Consider the following 18,967-nt stretch of genomic DNA (forward strand, 5'->3'; position numbering starts at 1 on the left):
ACGCCACAGATTAAATGACTTCCCTTCCCCACGCATCTTGAAATGGGACATTTTAAAGATTTTTAAAAAGATGTTTTAAATGAAGTAGGTTTCCAATAAATTCCTTTTCCCATGGCCTCTGAGTTAGCATTAAAAAGAACAGTTGTGGTCAAGTGGATATAGGCATACAACGCTGGTGTCCCTGAATATGGTAACCACCAATTATTATTATAATTATTATTTTTTAGCTCTTTATTGGAGTGTAATTGCTTCACACTGTTGTGCCAGTTTCTGCTGTACAACAAAGTGAATCAGCTGTATTTATACGTATATCCTCATATCCCCTCCCTCCCAAGATGCCCTCCCACCCTCTGTATCCCACCCCTCTAAGTCATCACCAATCACTGAGTTGATCTCCCTGTAGACCACCAATTTATTGATTCAATCATTTGGAAAAAACTTGGCGTCCTAGTAATGGGTGTAAAGGGTTATGTTCATCAGTGTGGCCAAAGTCTGACACTATTGAGTGCATTACTAATACATCCTATTGTTGAAAAATATTATTTAATCTCTGTTCAGATCCTAGAATAGAAGAGAGGGTTGACTGGGGTTGAAACTGTAACTGATTCTCAAGAGAACAGAGCTAAATGGAGGCCCAAATATGCCTTGAAGCGTCTGTGTGAGAGGGGAGTGCATATTTAGTAGGTACCATCATGGTAAAGGTTGTGTATGGGCATGAATAATGGGGATTATGATACTGGAGAAGAAATGGGGTAAACTTTCCATATTTGGGGCATTTTAGCCCATGGAAAATTTAGGGCAGAGAATTGAGAAGAGTGAAAAGAATTTTAATAAGTATACTGTATTTTTGGATATAGTCTAATTTAAAAAATTTTGATTTTTTTCTAAATTTCTTAGTTAGGACTAAGTTTTCTTAAGTGTGACCCTACTCCAGAACTCAGTTACCATGGTTTCCAAGTACACAAGGCATTTGTTCTCTTGTGATTAGAAACCTAGCAGGTCAGCGTAACTCACTACACAGGTCTTAGAGGAGGCATTACAAGACCTGGCTGCATCTCAGGCACGCAGGAGAGGGCCATACCCCAGGCACTATACCACTATGGCAATGGTTTGATTTGGAGATCATTCACAAGCATTTCACGCTGTAAAATGGGGAAGTCTCTTAGAGGCTTAGAGAAAGCTGGCCAAGGAATCAAGCAGTTATTACTCTATGCTTCACCTTAGCCTAGAAAAATATTGGGAGAAAAACGCCTTAGGCTTAAAGGAAGGGACACGACTATTCTCATAACCAGGAAAGACATGACACTGAGTATCAACCTATATTGCCTGGAGCACAACCTGGCTCAGGAGCCTCCCTGGAAGGAAGGAATCAGGCTCTTTCTTGAAGTAAATAGTGGCCAGGCCAGAAAATAAATTTTGGACTATACTTTGATCATGTATCTACAATTATACCTAGTCTTCTGGCCTTTACTCCAATCATGCTGATATACTTGCTTGTCCTCTACTCTCACAAGTTCTAGTTGTTGCTCAGAAATTTGCCTTGTCCCAGGAGGCAAGCGCTAAAGTGAAAGGGTTTCTTTTTATTTTGATTTTTCAGTCTATCTTTAACTGATTAGTGATTTATAAAATAATGATATTATGTACTGAAAGATTATAAAATATCCTTCAAATCTTTAGAAAAATATTAATTTTTAGTGTAGATTTGATGTCCATCTATTTATGAGTACATATTGCATGACTATGTTAGCTGAATCATTGAATGAAGTGGAATATCCCACTCCTTAACCATATCATATAATAGAGTGCTCATTGTCCTTTTCATTTGTATTCTTTTTTTTTAATATAAATTTATTTATTTTATTTTTATTTTTGGCTGCGTTGGGCCTTCGTTGCTGCGGGCGGATTTTCTCTGGTTGCGGCGAGTGGGCGCTACTATGTGTTGCAGTGTGCAGGTTTCTCATTGTGGTGGCTTCTCTTCTAGAGCACGGGCTTCAGGCACGTAGGCTTCAGTAGTTGTGGCACATGGGCTCAATTGTTGTGGCTCTCGGGCTCTATAGCGCAGGCTCAGTAGTTGTGGCACACGGGCTTAGTTGCTCTGTGGCATGTGGGATCTTCCCGGACCAGAGCCCAAACCCATGTCCCCTGCATTGGCAGGAGGATTCTTAACCACTGCACCACCAGGGAAGCCCCTTCGTTTGTATTCTAAAACATATACTAGAAGCAAAATTGCGAGTATCTAGAGAGCCATTCTGGGTCAGGAAGTCCAGTGGATGGTGATGATGTCAGCATCGGCTATTAAAATAACAGATGCAATCATGAAGTTAAAGTTGACTGAGTCCAATGTAGTACTCTCTGTTTCTTAGTCTTGGATTCACAGTAGGTTTTCCTGCTTGATGAGGAGGTAAAGGGGAATAAAATAGCATTTAAGGTTTCTGTAGCAAGAGATTTTCACTAGAATACCGACTCCTATCCAGGTGAGAGAGAACCCCTGAAAGCAAAGCTTCTCAATTTTTGGATGGAAAATGCATTTTGAAGCAGAAACTCATCTTACTAATTGAATCTTAGCTTATGGTTTTTTCCAATGTGTTTTGCTATACTAAAACATTTATTTAAAGCCTCGTGAGAATGGAAATGGGAATTATGGAAGGCAGATATATTTACAGTTGATAGGGTCATCAGAATTCTTTTTAATGCTCCAATTGTCTGGCTGGAGGCCAGACCTTTGATTTCTAACTGAATGCATTTGACTCTAAACCTATGAATCTTTTGTATTTGATGATTAGAATACCTAAGAATTCTAAATCATTTATTAGTTTTCATTTTAAAATATAAATAGTTCATCATATTGATTATGTCTTTTGCTTGTTTGATTACAAACACAATTTGATTCTACTTTTATTTACTGAAGAATGCTTTAATGAAAACACAGCAATGGTGACTTTTCCCCTAGAGGCAAAATTATCTGATAAAAATAAATCTGCTAGTTTTTGAGTAAGAAGAGCTTTGAAGAACATTACATTTTTTATTTGGTTTTAGAGATCATCATTTCTTAGAGTAAATTCTGTAATTGATCAAGGGATGAAAATTGAGTGAGGGAAACAGATGGACTGAAAAAGATTACCTGCAATGAGATGCTACTGTCATCAATTTTTTTTCTATGAACAAAGGCATTTGATGCCCATTAAGTTACCCCTTATTACTCAGTTTTTTAAATTAAATTGTCATAAATATAGAAAGGTTCTTCCACAGTCCTTAGCTGGGGTTTTGGGATTAGGATTTGATAACTAGCAGTTTATGAACAGTTGAAATTATAGGTCACCAGTAATTTGCCTGCTTAAAAAAAATGAATTAAGCAAATGTCTTTGCACACAGCAGCTGCCCAATAGATGGTAACCAGATGAATGAAAGAGTCAAAAACAATGTTAGTTTATTATAGTTACTATCTTGATGTTTTAGGTTTCTTCTGGTTCAACAGATTTGGAAACTGTTGAAGTGGTTTGTTCATACCTCCTTCTTTCCATTCAAACCAACAAGTTTAAACACTAGTTTCAATATATTACCTCCCTGATAAAAATCTTTGATGAATGTATTGACTGCAGGATAAAATAGAACTTATTAGCCTTCAAAGCAAAGATCTCCAAAATCTGGCTTCACCAAATTTATTCAATCAAGCTTATCACTAATAATAAATTCATTCTGACTTTGTTGTACTCCTCACTATTTTCTAAACAAAACAAAATAAACTTCCAAGTATGAATGTCTTGGGTTATACTCACCAACATTCTTTTCACTATCAAAATTCTACAAATTCTTCAAGTAAACATGTTAAAAATTTTGAGATGTGTCTCTTCATAATAAGACTCTGCAAAGGTTCAGGACACTATGAGAGTGTCATGCCCCAGAACAGAGCTTGTGTTGCCCCTCTGTAAGCCACCTGACTTCCCACTGCAGCTGTCTGAGCATAACCCTTCCAGCCTTTTGATAAAAATACATCTCTTTTGAGTCTCATGCCATCAGGTTGTACCATTTCTCCTTCTCTTCCTTATTGATGTCATTTACTGATTTCTTAATCTTTTCCCTCACTCACTGAAGTCTTTGACAACTTTGAGACAGCTTTCACAGTTGTCCTCTCTACCTCATCTGCTATCAGAGCTGAATGTTTCAGTGCACTTGTAGAAAATAATCAGGTTTTAAAATTCTAGCTTTCCGTTTCTCCAGTTAATTTTATCTCCTCTTTGGAGCCATCCATTCTTGTAACTACACCATGAATTTTTTTCAGTAGATGGATATTTGAAAATTATAATTTCATATATTTTACCCTGGCCAACATCTCTTACCTGTTATCTTCCTTTTACTCTTGCTACACTATAGCTGCTCTTAGAAAAGTCTAGTCTCTAAAATTCTCCCATTTTCTCCCATCATCTAACCTTCTTCAGGGCTTTACCTTTCACTCAACCTTACTCCATGGAGAGGATAGCCTATGACCTATTTTCCCACTAAGTACCTGTTTCCCCTGTGTCCCTATCCTTCCACTGTCCCAGAAGCATTTAGTAACTCAATCCAAAATCAGAACTACAATCCTGTTTCTTGAGACCTCTACGTGGATGGCTGAAGGCTAGTAGTTTAAGTCACACATCCATGCAATTTTGTCCTGCTCAATTCTATAAACTTACCACTGTGCGTAATTTTTTCCTATAGCTTTGGTTAACTTTCTTTCTCAGGCTCTTCTAGATTTTCCAAATGGAATCATCCAAATGGAATCATACATCTTTTGTGAGTGGCTTGTTTTCAGTTAGCATAATGTTTTCAAAGTTCATCTATATTGTACCATGTATCAACACTTCATTTCTTTTTATTATTGCATAAGGAAATATATTGCCAGATAAGGAAATGGTGAAATTTCAGGGTTGTATTGTAACTCTATGTTTAACATTTTGAGGACCACTCAAACTGTTTTCTATAGTGGCTATGCCGTTTTACAATCCCATCAGGAATGTATGAGGGTACCAATTTCTTCACATTCACAGCAATGGTTGTTATTGTCTGTTTTTTTGATTTTAGTCTTTCTAAATGGGTAGGTAAAGTGGAATCCCATTGTGATCTTTATTTGCATTTCCTAAATGATTAATGTTGTTGGGCACCATTTCATATGGGTGTTCTTTTTTACCATTAATAAATCTTCAAAAAATGTCTATTCAGGTCCTTTGCCCATTTTGAAATTGGGTTGTTTATCTTTTTATTTTTTGACCATAGAAATTCTCTACATATTCTGGATACAAGTCTTTCATCTAGTATATGATGTGTAAGTATTTTATGTCACCTATGAGTGGTCTTTTTGTTTTCTTGATGGTGTTTTCTGAAGTATAAAATGTTTAATTTTTTTGAATCTGATTTTTTGTTTGTTTCCTGCGCTTTTGATGTCATATCTAAGAAACTACTGATTAACTCAGGGTCACAAACATTTACTCCTTTGTTTTATTCTAAGAGCTTTATGGTTTTAGGTCTTACATGATGTTAGCTCTGTGTTATTTCATAGATGTCTTATCAGGCTGAATAAGTTCTATTCTCTGTTCTCTTCAATTCCTAGAACATTCCACATCCTATTTGTGGAATGTTTCTATCATGAAAATATTTGTCAGGTGCTTTTTCTTCATCATTGAGATGATCGTGTGGTTTTTGTCCTTTATTAATGTACATTAAATTGATTTTCAGAAAGCAATCTTGCATTTCTAGGATAAATTCCATTTAATCATGCTGTATAATCCTTTTTGTATATTGTTATAGTCTGCTAGTACATCATTGAGGATTTTTTTAATCTATTTTTATAAGACATATTTGCCAGTAACTTTCTTTGTTGTGATGTCTTTGCTTCCTTTTGTTATCAGGTTAATACTCGCCTCATAGAATGAGTTAGGAAGTATCCCTTGTATATTTTGGAAGAGTTTGTAAAGGGTTTCTATTACGTCTTCTTTACATGCTTGGTAGAATTCAAGATTAAAACCATCTGGGCCTAGCCTTTTATTGTATGATGTTTTTAAATTACTGATTCAATCTTTTTATTTGTTATAGATCTACTTAAATTTTCTATTTCATTTTGAGTCTGGTTTGGTAGTTTTGTGTCTTTTTAGAAATTTGTTCATTTGTAATCTAATTTTATGGCATACAGTTCATTCCAAGTCCTTTAAAATTACATTTAATTTTACATTTTACATATTGAAGTATAAATTACATGTATGAAGGGCTCCTGTTTTCAGTGTACAGTTCTATGACTTTTTAACAAATTCATATAACCCAAGCCCTATGAAGATATAGAACATTTTCGCTATCTCAGAAATTTTCCTCACACCCTTTCCCAGTCTGTTTCCTTCCTTCTGCTGGTTTCTATCACAGTGGCTTAGTTTCCATTCTCAGGAAACCCTAATCTGCTTTCCATTACTGTGAATTGGTTTGATATTCTAGAGTTTTATATAAATGGAATCATAAAGTATGTACTCTAATTTTTCAGCTTCTTTCACTCAGCATAACTATTTTGAGATTCATTTATGTTGTTACATGTATAAGTAGTTTATTCTTTTTATTGCCGTGTTGTGTTCCACTGAATACATATGCCACAAGCATTCTCTCTTCAGACTGGCTTTAGCTGGTTCCCCTTTGCAAAACTCTTCCTTTGTAATCACTAAATTCTCTCTCCCTCCTTCCCTGATTTTGTTGGGCACTGGGCTCCATCTTAGTCTCTTTCATGTTTTCCTTGGCTGCGCTTCCATCTCCTTCATTCTAATCCTTTATTTTATTCTTTTTCCATTACTCATTGTAAGGAACAAAAAATGTAAGTTTGTATGCATTTCCCAAAGGATGATATTCTGAGTATAGGAATCTAGGATGGGCCTGTAACTTAGAGGTGCTTGTCTTTCTGTTAGTTCTCAGAACTGTGGGAAGTACTCATTTGAACTTCAGGCTACATTGCCTCAAAAGCCATTTTGGGAGAAAGCATGGTATAAATAATAAATAAATATCCTTCTGGTTACTAGTCTTTGATATGCCAGGTGTGGTTTAAGAAACTTCTGGTAAATCCGGGATATGGAGCATTAAGGCAGATCTGTTATCTATTATTAGGGCCTGGATATAGGAAGCCCATTTTTGGATGGTTTCCTCCCCCTGGGTATCTTGAACTGGGTGTTAAAGAGTGGAACATATGTTTTAGATGTAGAAATTCATGAATAAAATGGCCTTTGGGTAAGCCTAGGTATTTTCAACATCTGGTCCTCAAATGCAGAAATCAACTTTCTATTCCTCTTGATGTAAGAACCGTCACGTAGGTAGGGGGAAATTCCAAGGCCACAGCAATAGCCTTCTGACTGATCTCATTGTCTTCGTTCTGTCCGCATATTATCATATGTTAACATTTTTATTTTTCTGAAACACAGACATGATTGTTTCTTTCTAATTTAAAAAATAGTCTTTGACGGTCTTCTGTTTCCTTTAGAATAATGTTCAGTCCTCATCACTTGACACTATCTGGCTTTTACCGCTTATTTCCTTTCACCCTCTTACATCTTCCGCAGCTCTGTTGTAAACAATATGGCTTGCCTAGGTATTTCCCTGTCTCTGTATTTTTGTTTCTTCTATCTCCCCTGCCTAGACTATCTTTTCTTACTCCTAAAATTATGTGCATCTTTCAGTATTCAACTCCAACGTCACCCTCTGTGAAATCTAACCCTGAGTTTTTTCCACAACATAATTCCCACCTCTTCTGGCTGTTCTGTAATTATAACAGCTATCATTTACTATTCACATACTAAGAGGTAGGTACTATTATTATACTGCTTTTTAGTTAACAGACCCACAGCTCGTTAGTGACAGGACTCAACTGCAGGTGTTTCTCACTCCAGCACTGACACTTTTCTCATCTATGACTCTAGCACTATGTGTCCCTTTTATTATGGAATTTATAACTGACTATATTTCATTTTACTTCAAGAAATATTTGCTTTGAGAGTAGAAATTTTACTTATTCACCAGCTGTCCCACAATGCCTAGCAGAAGGCCCTTCATCACAATATTTAACAAACAAAAAAAGTTTGACAGATTCTTTCTGTTTATGCCAGGCAACATTTCAGATTAGCCTAAACAAAAGAGAGAAATCTATTTAGGCATAATAATTCTATTAGGAATATTAGGCATATTTCTGAGCCTAATAGGTCTCAAGAAGTTGAAAAGTAAGAAATGAGAAAGGCATCAGAAAATAAGGCAACTATGCTTGGATGCTTTCTCTCTCAGGAGTTACATGGTTTCTTGTGTCCTCTTTTGGAACACGCTTTCTCTCTTCCTCTTCCTCTCACTTTCTCTCTTACTTTATGACAGGAAATGGTGACTCCCTTCATGTAGTGACACTTTCCCTATGCTCCACGGCCAACGATTGACTAACTGGAATTCCATGTTCCCAGTTTCTATTCATGAGAGAATAAATCTAAATTTCTTCAGATTTCAGGCAGGTACTCATCTTTGGTCCACCCACCTGCAGCCAGAGAACAGCAAGAGGTTCTGCCAAAATAACCCCATCATTGAAGGGACAGTTCTCAGGGAAGGGAGGACTTAGGCCAAGAAGCAGAAACCTCTAAATAGTATCTACTTCAATAAATTAATGTTCATATCTTAATAGATTAATGCTTTATTTACTATGTTTTCCACGTGTTATTCTGGTAATAGTAATCTGCTTCGTTGCTTCTTAATTGAAACTGTGGACCAGAAAAGACGAGTTTGAATATTTCAGTTCCAGAGCCCTTCAACCTCATGAAGCAAGACACCACCAGAAGCAGTATGATGTCTTTGTCTTGAGAGGAAAAGTTGTCCATGTTGCCTATATGTTTGAAAATGCTTTTTGCTTGGTGGCTGGGATATTTTTAAAAGTTTAGTTATGCAGTGTAATCTATGCTTTCAGTGTTCATAAGTGACAGGATGCCATGCCATGCCATTTTGACTTTTAAGAAGTCTCTAATCTTTCGAAGGAGCGTCTCAGCCCTTATAGAAAAACCTGCTTGGATGCAGAGGGCGTAAATCCTTCTCAATGTATCTCTCAAGGTTTTATCAAAAACTATATAATTTTACTGTCTCTGTCAAGGAGTGAAAAGAAGTTGTTTTTCTCACTGCTTACCTCCTTAGTAAGTTGGTGGTTCCTCATATGAAGGATTTTACCCCCCCGTTTGGGTGAAGTGTCAGATAGTTTCCATCATTTCAGTGGGAACGGCAGCCAGATCACTGCAGAGTGAGCCATGCCAAAGGGAAGGATGTCCAGGAGTGGACCACAAATTGCCTCACAGGATTTCGTATCATAGGTTATTAATTGAGTGCTGACAGTGTGTTTGCCTCTCTGTTTGGTGAGGGAGAAGAAACAGATTCAGCTCTTTGTGTTCAAGGTCTGAGTCAGTCAGACACTATAGGGTAGGTTGAGATACTCCGATGGTTATATCTAAAGTACAAGCTGCTTTACTTCATGGTATAATTTCTTCTCATGCACTAGGGAAATTATGGATTAATAGCATTAAAAAAGTATGAAGTTCAGAAAAATTTGGAGAGATGAAAAGTAGTTGCCTAATGAAAAAAATCTTTCTCTTTCCTTTTGTCATCTAAATCCATCTTCTCACCCTCAAAGTATAAACTAGAGTAATTTGGCTTGTTCTATGTGTAGAAGAAAATAACCCTCAGAAATGAACCCAATTTCATCTTAGCTCCCTGGAGATTTGTGGTCATTTAATATTAGTGCAGATTCCTTGCCTATGTGATAGGAGGTGAGGTTGGGTGAAAGCCAAACTGAGTCTTCATCATATAACCATGCCTTGCAAATGCCAATTATTCTAATTGGATTACATCTCCTGTTAACAAGTTCCTTTGCTTCCTTAGACAGTTATGTAGGGAATTCTCGACAAGTTCTTCCAATCTCATATGACCCAGATGTTGTCTGTTTAGGGATAGAAATGTGAACAAATCTTGAAAAACTTGACACAACTTTATTTTTTATTTTATTTTATTTTATTTTATTTTATTTTATTTTATTTTATTTTATTTTATTTTATTTTATTTTATTTTATTTTATTTTTTAACCTTTTCAAGGCTTTCTATTTATTACTGTGAATCAGGAATCTTCGAGCTGGAGTATAGTACACGGGCCACCTCCTGAACTTATTTATGTAAGGACCACTTTTCTTTTCTTTTCTTTTCTTTTGACAATAAACTGCATATATTTAAAGTGTACAATTTGATACTTTTTTTCTTATTAGTAATGTATATATGGCAATCCCTATCTCCCAGTTCATTCCCTCCCACCCGCCCTGCTTTCCCCACTTGGTGTTCATATGTTTGTTCTCTACATCTGGGTCTCAATTTCTGCCTTGCAAACCAGTTGATTTGTACCATTTTTCTATATTCCACATATATGTGTAAATATACGATATTTTGACACAACTTTAGATTGTTAGTTTCCCCTGGGGCAGAATAGCTTAAGAATGTGTTACCTTCATGTCTGTGGTAAGTGACTGATGAATTTAACAAAAGGATTTGATTTCTGATAGGAACTATTTCTTGGAAGAAGTATCAGTGAATCACAGAAGAGAACTAGTTGAGCCTACAGGTAATGCTGAATCCATGAGGACAAATATGTATTCGTTTATTATACTGAGTGAGGAAGAAAAAAGATAGAATTATGGTAGAGGACATAGAAGTCAAAGAGGAACAAAATTGTTTATTGGCAGAGATAGTGGGATAAGAGGTTACAGCTAAAAACAAAATATGAATTTTGAGTTTCTCAGATAAAAAAATACTTATGACCATTAGGTAATATCACATTACTTCCAAATGCTCTTTATGGCAAAACATTTCTCATTATCTCTTGATGCAGAAATTAAAGATATTATTACTTTTGTAAACAAACTTAAGTTGTGATTGACTTCTTTTATGGAATCAAAATTTTGGCTGAGATTTTTTGGTTTTGGCTCCATAGTCATATATTTCTTGTGCACCTAGTATGTACTGGGCTTGAACTTGGAGCTAGAGTATATGTTCATTTGATTACCGTGTTTTCCACGCTCAGCATCTCAATAAACAGACACAATTGCATTCCTGATGGACAGCAAACTTAATTCATGGATTTTAAATATCCATCTTTACTGTAGCTCTAATATAAGACCAACCTATTTCAAGCCACTTTCTTGATCTTTCCTGTGATAAAAATATTCTGGCCAGCAGAGCTGTTGTGGGATTTGAGCTTGTTGTAAGTTGGCTAGTATGGATGTCAATCCAGAGGCCACTGAGTGTAGCAGAGCAGCCCTTGGGATTTGGAACACTTTGGATTCTTCCTCCAAAAGCATCTATAATGAACAGAGTTATTTTGAAAGCATTCCCTGCAGTTCATGCCTTAATTCAATCATCTGGGAATAGGAAAGCAGATCCCTCTCAATACACCACTGACTTGGATTTCTATGCACAATCTTCTCATTTATTTTTACAGTGATAGAGTGGTTTCTGAGCCAAGTTCTGCAGGCGTTTGGAGGAGAAGGAAAAGGTTTTAGATGGTTCCAAATTCTTGAGGTGACAATTGATGTTTTTTATTTTCTTGTTCTTCTTCAGAAATGAAAACAAACACACTAAACTATGCACCTTAGAGCAAAAGGATGCAATTCTTGGTTTCTTGGCTCTTCTGGGCAAAAATCAACTCCTTTGATTCAAAAATCTTTTGTTTCTACGACTGCCCTTTAAATTCTTTGCTTCTCTAGCTTTTTACTAATTTGCTTTATTACACTGAACCAGAAAATTAGAAAAGAGAAACTTAACTACATAGGAGAAGTAGATTATAAGACCTAACAACATTAATCATGAAAATGGTATCTGTCATCCCCCTTAGCATTTGCTTAGCAATTTCATAGAAGCAACTGCTTATTATTAACACCCTCTTTTCCTAGAGAAGGTAATTTACTAGAAAGGGATTGTGATTTCTGAAGATTTTGTTAGTTTTCACATATACACACAATAAATTATTATATACAAATGAGATCAGTAAATACATGCTGATTTTTGTTTAAAAAAAAACCCTGTTATATAAACAAAAACTGTCAGTGATATAATACTTTTTATTTATTGACAATCTTTCCCCCAAATTTCTCTCTCTCTCTCTTTTTTTTAATTATTGACTACAACTTTCAGCATTTACTTTGTAGTGGAGATACATTGATGACAGAGTGCATTTTAGACCAAGCAAAATAGGCATTGACTGCATAGTTATTAAAGAGTGAAAATGATGGTAAGAAAAGTTCTCCAAGAAGCCTAAATGGATAAAAATGCCTAAACAAGCAAACAAACAAAAAAAAAAGTTCATCACAAGAAATTCTTTTCCTTTTATGTAATGAAATCCCATCAAATTGCTTTCATTGGAACTATGTTTTAATGACTTAATAGTATTAATTTTAACAAGTCATTTCCAAATGAAATGTATCACAAATGTTTCTTTCAGCATCTCGCTGAATTAGAGCCATGTAAATGTGTTTTGCAGTATCCAAGAACAATGTAAGAAATAGAAGGGGTTTATGTTTCTGTAACAGAATTGAAAATAGCAAGAATAAAGAAAAAGCTTTGTTTCCCAGGAATAACCAACTATGGAGGAAATTTTTACTGCTCTAGCATTCTGTATTATCCAAATTTTTTTAGGACAATATCTGGGAGTTGTGACAGAGTGGGGAAATTAGATGTTGGTATATGGAAAATTGTTTCTAAGGCAAAAGGGAATGTTCAAATATTCAAAGAGAAGTTCTTTGATTATTCTTGTAAATTTAACCCTCTGTCCTATATTTATCTTACCTTTGCCTCCAACTTTGTGGTGCAGCTCCTGAACTGAAAGTTGAAATTGCTTTAACTTCATTTAGGGAATCAAACAAAAATCCTTTTAATTTTAATTTTGAGTTTATAATATGGGAATACATAAAAATAAAAGATTAATGGAATTAAATTTAACTCTAGATAAGATAACCAATATTTGACACATAAATCCCAGAACATTAGGTCTCAAGTAGATTCAAAATTAGTTAATAATACATGTTCAAAATAATAATGATAAGAACAAGGGGAATCAAATTTTATTTTTTTAAGACAATGATTTTGTGCCAGGATTAGCTGGGGCTATCTGAAGCCGTCCTCATATAAAGCGATAAGCTTGTTGATGTAGTAAGGTCAAATAAAGGGGTTTATACCTCATGTTTTGGCATAATCATCATCATTAAAGGGTAATGGCCACTAAATAATGATAGTCCACCTCTGTCATTCTCTTCCAGAAACCCAGGATAATTTTTTTGAACCAAAGTTGAAAACTATTACTGCATTCTTCTTCTGCTAAAGTTCTGGTAGATTTAGAAAACCCTATAAAGAAATGAATGAATAGAACTGTGGCCCTACCTAAAACAAAGAATCTGAAAGGACACATGGACCCTCTACCTGCTTCTTTCTTGAGAGAGACCATATGTATCCCTATGAACATAACACTTTTCAACTTAACATTGAAATAAAACGTCTAAAACCCTGTTACACTTGAAGTGGCTCTTCTAAATAATTCCCCCACAAAATATAACCCCCCAAAAGCTGTGGCATGTCCTTTGGAATCTGCAACCCTGTATACCAACAAGAGAGTGATACAATTTTGATCAAGTGAGTTGTCCTTGTACCTGGCTTAAAAGATGACCCAGAGAACACAGAAGTATCATGTTTCTATTTTCTGTGGGATCTCTTCTTCTTTTTTGACCTCTTCTATTTCAGTATCTTTTCTTGAACTGAACAGTAATCAAATTTTGAAAGGCACAGGTCACGCTCCCAGTAAATGCACTCTGCTCCCCTTTTCGTTAATGTGGACTTGCTCCAATGAGGGGACCCTGATTGCTTGTCCTCTAGCAGTTAAACCATTTGATTTATCCAATGATTTTAGCATGTTGAAAAATAAAATGAAATAGGAGCCTATAACTTCATAAAAATGGCACCCAGTAGAATCCTGTCAGAGAAAAATGTCAAAGGGTAAATTAGCAAAGTGAATTGCACCTTATATTTTAATGTCTAGGGACACAATGATTGTGTTCTACCATCCAGGAAGGAGGAACTCATATCTCACGTTCAGTCATTCTTGGCTTGGCAGACCATATGGAAGCTGGTGTTCCTCTATGCTCAAAATCTTGCTTTGGTGATGACTCAGGATATACTCAGTCTTAGGCTTTGACCCGTATCAGAGAAGACATAAATTGACACTTCATCTTCCCCTCTTCAGTTTTCAGTACTAGGTTTGATGGGTTTGAAGCTGAATTGGTCTTTGGAGGTGAGAAAAGAGAAGCATTTATTTGTCTGGAAATTCTTAGTCACAGCCTCTCTGTGAAAGGAAGTGTGACTATTTGACATCAAGTTCAAGCCACATTAGCATTTCATAGAGAAATAGTGACAAGCTGACTGCTTTACAGCTGTGATATTTGGATATGCCTTGGCCAATGTCTTGAACATTTTTTTACATCCTCTTTTTGTTGCTGAACAATGAGAAATCAGTAGGTCTCCGTGACCCAAAAACCAAGTGTTGAGGCATAGTCAAGCCGGCTAATGTTGAAATGTTGCTTCAACAATCACAATGATTGTAATGATAACAAGTGTTATGTTTTATAGTTTAAAAGTACTTCTAAATAAACTGTGGTACATCCAGACAATAAAATATTATTCAGTGCTAAAAAGAAATGAACTATGAACAGACATAAAGGAAACTTAAATGCATATTACTAGATGAAAGAAGCCAATCTGAAAAGGTTATATATAGTATAATTCCCACTGTATGACATCCTGGGAGAGACAGAACTATGGAGACAGTAAAAAGATCAGTGGTTGCTGGGTTTAGGGAAGTGGGGAGATGAATAGGTGAAGCACTGAGGATTTTTAGGGCAGTAAAACTATTCTGTAAGATGCTACAATGGTGGCTACGTGTCAGTATACATTTGTCAAAATCCGTAGGACATATGACATAAGAGTGAACCCTAGTCTACAGTATGGTTTAATGATGTGTCAATGTAGATTCATCAATTATAGCAAATATACCGCTGTACAGAATGTCAATAGTGATGGAGGTTGTACATGTGGGAACAGAATGTGTGTGTGTATATATATATATATATATATATATATATATATATATAGGAACTATGTACTTTGTGCTTAATTTTTCTGTGAACCTAAAATTTTTCTAAAATATTATGTTTACTAATTTAAAAAAGTACTTCCTGTATTAATCTTGTTTATAAATTTATTTATTTATTGGTTGTGTTGTCTTTTTTATATTTATTTTTAGAATTTTTATTGAGATATAATTGACATACAATAAACTGCATATATTTAAAGTGTACAATTTGATATTTTCTCTTATTAGTAATGTATATATGGCAATCCCAATCTCCTAATTCGTCCCACCCCAACACATCCCCCACTCCTGCTTTCCCAATTGGTGTCCATGTTTGTTCTCTACCTCTGTCTGTTTTTGCCTCGCACACTGGTTGATCTATACCATTTTTCTAGATTCCACATATATGCGTTAATATACGATATTTGTTTTTCTTTTTCTGACTTACTTCACTCTGTATGACAGTCTCTAGGTCCATCCATGTCTCTACAAATGTCCCAATTTCATTCCTTTTTACAGCTGAGTAATACTCTATTGTATATGTGCACCACATCTTCTTTCTCCATTCCTCTGTTGATGGACATTTAGGTTGCTTCCATGTCCTGACTATTGTAAATAGTGCTGCAGTGAACATTGGGGTGCATGTGTCTTTCTGAATTATGGTTTTCTCTGGGTATATGCCCTGTAGTGGAGTTGCTGGGTCATATGGTAACTCTATTTTTTAGTTGTTCAAGTAACCTCCGTACTGTTCTCCATAGTGGCTCTATCAGTTTACATTCCCACCAGCAGTGCAAGAGGTTCTCTTTTTTCCACGCCCTCTCCAGCATTTACTGTTTGTAGATTTTCTCATGATGCCCATTCTAACCGGTGTGAGGTGATACCTCATTGTAGTTTTGATTTGCATTTCTCTAATAATTAGTGATGTTGAGCAGCTTTTCATATGCCTCTTGGCCATCTGTATGTCTTCTTTGGAGAAATGCCTCCTTAGGTCTTCTGCCCATTTTTTGATTGGGTTGTTTGTTTTTTTGATATTGAGCTGCATGAACTGTTATATATTTTGGAGATTAATCCTTTGTCTGTTGATTCACTTGCAAATATTTTCTCCCATTCTGAGGATTGTGTTTTTGTCTTGCTTATAGTTTCCTTTGCTGTGCAAAAGCTTTTAAGTTTTATTAGGTCCCACTTATTTATTTTTGTTTTTATTTCCATATTCTAGGAGGTGGGTCAAAAAAGATCTTGCTGTGATTTATGTCAAAGAGTGTTCTTCCTATGTTTTCCTCTAGCAGTTTTATAGTGTCTGGCCTTACATTTAGGTCTTTAATCCATTTTGCATTTATTTTTGTGTATGGTGTTAGTAATTTCATCCTTTTACATGTAACTGTCCAGTTTTCCCAGCACCACTTATTGAAGAGGCTATCTTTTCTCCATTGTATATCCTTGCCTCCTTTGTCATAGATTAGTTGACCATAGTTTATCTCTGGGCTTTCTATCCTGTTCCATTGATCTATATTTCAGTTTTTATGTGTTGGGTCTTTGTTGCTGCATGCAGGCTTTCTAAAGTTGCAGCGAGCGGTGGCTACTCTTCATTGTGGTATGCAGGCTTCTCATTGCGGTGGCTTCTCTTGTTGCAGAGCACAGGCTCTAGGTGTGCGGGCTTCAGTAGTTGTGCCATGTGGACTCAGTAGTTGTGGCTCATGGGCTCTAGAGCACAGGCTCAGTAGTTGTGGTACATGGGATTAAGTTGCTCCGTGGTATGTGGGATCTTCCTGGACCAGGGCTTGAACCCGTGCTGCCTGCATTGGCAGGTAGATTCTTAACTACTGTGTCACCAGGGAAGTCCCCCTGTATTAATCTTAACAATAATCCTATGGTATGTTTAAAGCATGATATTTTCACTTTCAACAAATACTAATTGAATGCCTACTTATTCTTCTAGGCACTGGGATCAAGGCAGCAAATTGTCCTTGCCCCAGGGAATTACACAGGTCTGTTTGACTACTAATGAGTTTGACTTAAAACTCAAGTCTGGTTCTTTTAACTCTATATCTGATAGTTTTTCTACTACATTTCACAAGCTCCTCATGACTGAGTCTCAGTGGGCAGAACAGAATATAAAGGATGTGAGACAAGATTAAAGTGGTCAGTAAAGCATTTCCAATTAAAAAGCATAGAAAAAAGGACATCACAGTATGAGATACTATACCTAGACAAGGGAGAAATCACTGTGAACTGTATAGATACCTAAAAATATTGTTTGTAAATGTGAAATATGGAAAATTGAGAAAATTTGCTTTAGGATATGATGGTGCCTTAGAAACACTTTCTGTAAATGAATTGTATTTGCAACTACAGATAAGAGTGATTTTCAGAAGTATTTCTAGTATTTCCATGGTAGATTTGACCAATATGTGGTCATTTATAGCTTGGCTGTACAGTGGATCTTTTTTCTTTTGAAAATATGTCTTTTTTAATAGACTCTCAGGGAGAAGTTTAAAGGGAATGTGTTGATACTTAACTATTATAACAGACATTAGATGTGTTTAAAGATCTTTTGTCAAAATTGGTCTAGATCTCACTAAGGTTATTTTCAAGTACAGAAATTCATTTCATCGACGTCATTCCTTTATCCTCAAGATCTGCCCCTGCTTTGGCTAAATTAAATATTTTTCAAAACCACAATTTAATTATTTTTGAATCATCCATTAAAACAACCCCACCTTAAAAATGGAATTAAGTCCAGATTAATTATAATAGGAAAGAAACCTTGGCATTTCTTTTGGGTGCCACCCTAGGGTTTTCCAGTTTTATCACATTATAAAATAAACTCAATTGCTATGCTCATTATTAAGTAACACCGACTTCTAATGTTAGGTGATAGAAAGAGCTTTGGAGTCAGAGCTGCTTGCATTTGAATCCTGACTCTGCATTGCCTTGAGGAAATTGCTTAGTTTCTCTGTGAATTCTGTAATTTCACTCTAAAATTGGATTAGTAATAACTGCTCTCTAAGGATTACGTTAGCCCACCAACATAAGGCATGTTCCTTGGAGGGGGGGATTTATCAGGACACAGTTTCTTATTTATTATCGCATAAAACCAAGGATAGAATTAGTATTATTTTGGCTTCTTTTGATGATACAGAGATGTTTTTGGTTGTTTGTATATTAGCTTTTTTAGGTTCTCGCTGTGGTAGTATCTTTATCGTCTCCTAATTCAGGACTTGCTTTGGGATCTCTGACTTCCTCAGAGATCTCACAGGGCACTCCTGGAATCACACACTCAGTCTCTGAACTTGGTTGAATTTGCAGTGCTGCCTCTTAGACACAGATTCTCTAGAAAGACTTCTTAGCCCTGAGGCAGAGGCAGGAGAGAGGAAAAAATTAAAGAGGTTTAATGGCAGCTTCTTACCAGATTATTTTATTTCTCTCTCCTGATGTTAATCATTATTGCTCCAAGTTTTTATTTTCATTCCAAGTCTTACTTATTTCCCATGGCTTGCATTTCAATAGCAGAACAATTAGTGCTGGGTTTATGGTTATTGTTCTTTTACATAATCCTGCCCTTCTAGCATCTTGCCAAAGGTGCTTATGATTTCACTGCAATAACAGACATTTGGTTACTTCACAAAAGTCTTATTCAGTTCTCTGGTGTTTTCCTCCTTATTTCCACTAACATCTTCCCTCTCTGTCATATGCCACACTGCATTCATCATTCACAGGTATCTCTTTAACAGGGTTTGGAGCTAAACTCTTGCTTTTTCATATTAACCAGACTGTACAATGGCTGAATTTCAA

This window comes from Hippopotamus amphibius, chromosome 13, assembly GCF_030028045.1.
Source record: "Hippopotamus amphibius kiboko isolate mHipAmp2 chromosome 13, mHipAmp2.hap2, whole genome shotgun sequence".
Lineage (NCBI taxonomy): Eukaryota > Metazoa > Chordata > Mammalia > Artiodactyla > Hippopotamidae > Hippopotamus > Hippopotamus amphibius.